Source organism: Apus apus, chromosome 17 (genome assembly GCF_020740795.1).
Source record: "Apus apus isolate bApuApu2 chromosome 17, bApuApu2.pri.cur, whole genome shotgun sequence".
Lineage (NCBI taxonomy): Eukaryota > Metazoa > Chordata > Aves > Apodiformes > Apodidae > Apus > Apus apus.
Window position 1 is genome coordinate 1,955,453 of NC_067298.1, and position 3,417 is coordinate 1,958,869.

Below are 3,417 nucleotides of genomic sequence, written 5' to 3' on the forward strand. Positions count from 1 at the left end.
CGGCTCTGCAGTTCGCCCCAGCTCGCTGCGGGCTCCCAGCTGAGGGGCGGGGAGCGGCCCTGCCTCCCCGGACCGCCCGCAACGGGCCGGCTCCTCCTTCCTTCCCTCCCCTCCGTCCCTCCCTCCTCCCGGGGGGGGGGGCGGCACTTGCTGCGTGAGCAAAACGCGGCGTCGGAGCGAGCCCCGCGGGCACGGCCCGTGCGGGACCCCCCATCCCGTCCCCCCGGAGATGCCGAGAGCCCCCCGGGCGCTGCGGGGTGCCCCCCCTGCCCTGCCCTGCCTGCTGCCCCCGCCTCGGGGTGTGCGGGGAACGGGGGGTGCCCGCTGGCAGCAAAGGGGAGAGACACAGGGATGCTCCTCCTGCGCTGGGGGAACCTGGGCAGAGCTGCTGGCTGTGCCCGGGCCCGGCAGTGACCCGCTGCGGGGTCTGCGGTGCCCGCTGCGGGGTCTGCGGTGCCCGCAGCCCCAGCATCTCCACCCGGGCACGGCTCCTGAGTGGATGGAGTCTGATAACTTTGCCAGAACCTTCTTGTGTCTCCCCTTACCAGGAAGCACTTGGGACTCGGTCTTATTTGTAGAACTCTCCAGCACTTAATGACAACTCTGGATAATTCTTTTGTCTTGTTTAATGTCCCTGTTTATGCCATAGTTAACTTTGGATACTTACCCCTTAGCGGCAGAGACCCTTCTGTGAGAAACCAGAGGCAAAGAAAAGCCTTCCAGGATGCCAGTGAAGTGCCGGGGGGTGAATCGGCCCCAAACCAAAACTACCCACGCCAAGATAAAGGGGGGGGAGGGATCCAGCTGCACCCAGATTGTGCTCTGGCACCACCTATTTCCTTCAAAAAAGCAAAAAGGGGCTTGAGATACTGTACATCCACGGATAGGAGAGGGGTTAAAATATTTCCAGATCACTGGCCTTTGTGGTCTCCTGTTGTACTTTCAAGTGTCTGTCACGCAGCCTTGTGAAGGGCACTGCACAGATTTTTCTAGGTGAGAGTTCGTGGATGGGTATTAAACATTTACACCCTTTCACAGTTTGGTGTGTTACCTCGTTAGTACCTTTTAAAACGCCTCGCAAAGGGGCCTGGTGCTGCCTGGGAGCACCTGATGGCTACAGCAGGGGATGCCAGGTCTGAGTGCTTCCTGCCTGTGTCTGCACGGACGGATTGAATCCTATGCAGTGTATCCCCTTCCATTTGTTGGTTTAGCTTTTCATGTCGTTTTTTGTTTGGTAAATTACAGGTACTGTTCTGTTGATTATGAAGCATTAACATAATTACAGTAATTATGTCAAACGATGCCGTGCATGTAAACATGTAATTAGCAGGCAGGGACAACACTGAGCGAAGCGATGACAACATGCAATAATGCAAAATGCCTTCTTCTGCCCATGTGCAGTGACACAGGCTTTAGAGCTCTGCCTTGATTATTTCTTTAGAAGAAGGTTTTATTAGAATGTTTTGCTTCCTTCCCTCATGGTGGAAAGAAAAGCATACAGAGAAAACACCCTAGTGCTTTATTCCTTGGTGTGTTTGTATATGCAACCCTGTGTATGCCCCCAAGTTACTGGATCTGATTTCCTTTGCAATATTCTAGCTCTCTGCGTTTGAGAAAACAAACAAGTGCCCAAGCAGCTGCTCACGTTACACTTTGGAACTCTTGAAACTGCTTAAAAACTGGGAACCGTTAAGATATGGACCAGTGTGTGCTCTTTTGCTGTGGCTACTACCTCTGGCTTCCATTGTGCCCCCTTTAGCTCAGAAAACGCAGCAGAAAATTTAGTTCTGGGGAGCTAGAAAAGGAAATGCAACATGGGGGGCTTTGAAAGCCCCGCCTGTCCTCCATGCCTTCATGATGCTGGTGCAGTTCTTCATCTCACCCAAGGTGATGAGTCCTACAAACGAGCACAGCCCAGGGTTGTGGCTGCAGAGCCCGTGTCTCTGGCTGCAGGGCCAGGTTAAGCCTCCCGCAGTTCCAAAGTGAGGGGCAGAAGGAGATAGGGAACCTCTGCAGCGATGGGGGCTGTTTGTTTGCTCATTTGCATCTCAATCCCCACAATGCTCTTCCGGCTACTCACAGCTATTCCATAGTAGTGCTCTTGGCTGAGATCTGGGAACACGCTCAAAGGGTGAGGCAGCTTTTGGATGCACTGAGCTGCTTTCTGTTTGAGCTGTGAAAAGCAAACATCTTTTCAAGAGAGAACATTCTGAACAGTAATTTTTTTTTTTTTCTCATTTACAATTCAGAAAAAGCGAAACTTCACTGAAATCTGGGAGGAAAATAATGTATAATGTCAGTCATCCTCCCCAGAGAAGGCTTCCCACTACAGAAGTCACTAACTCACTACAGTGGCCTAATGTGGCAGGACTGGAGATACAGGTTCTGGAAACAGCTTCATACACTCAAACACTTGAACCCCAATAAAGCTCCATTGCCTCCCTCAAGGAGCAGCTCAAAGATGAGGATCTACCCAGCCACTTCAGACACCTGCTTCTAAATTAACTTTAAATATTTGCTTGTCACAGCCACAGACCCAGGCGCACACAGCGATGATTTCAAAAGACTCGGGGAACAGGCGGCGGCAGGAGGAGAACCTGTTGAAGGAGAGGTGACTAATTGGCTTCAGCACTCAAATGTGCAGACTGGGAGAAAGAAAACCAAGCAATGATTAGAGATGGTTTGGATTTTCATTTTCTTCAAAGCATGGCTGTGTTTAGATCCTAGGTATTAGAGACAAAACCCTCCTGCCACGCTGGGACCAGGCGGGAAGGCAGAGTAAGGGCACTTTCAGATGCAGGATTTTGGGTTAAACCCATCTCAGCTGAACACGAAAAGCTGGTTTAAACAGTGTGGCAGAGCTAATCTGTTGAAAGGTCTCACTCAGCATTGCTGGCCCGAGGGGAATATATACGGGAGAACTGCAAACTCCTAGAGAAGCCTTGCTGGTCACTGCCCAGCCCATGTGTTGGTTTCGCCATGTGTCCCTGTGTTTTGCAACTCCCAACCAGCTCCTGCCCAGCTGATTTATTTTCACGCTACTCAGCTTGCAGGAGGTGAATCAGGTCCTGTGGTCACAGAGCAGACCCAGCCGGCAGCTCATGGTGTGCAGCCCCTCGCTGGCTGCCAGGACGGGAAATCTGAAACTTTAAAGGAGGAGGGGGAAGGAGGAGAAGGAGGGCGTTTTCTGGAGAGGCAAAGCCATGGCTCAACAGCGTGCATGGCAAAGCAGGGGGGAGAAGAGAGCGGTGTAAGAGTTCAAACAAGCCACCAAGAGGGCAACAGAAAATTAATACAGGAGCAATATGAAATAAGTGGGATTTGTAAGGTAAATCCAGTGCCCAGGCAGGAGTAAGGAAAGTAGCCAAAACAGGGAGAGGTTCAGCAGCTGAATGGACAGTGGGAAATCTCTGTGTG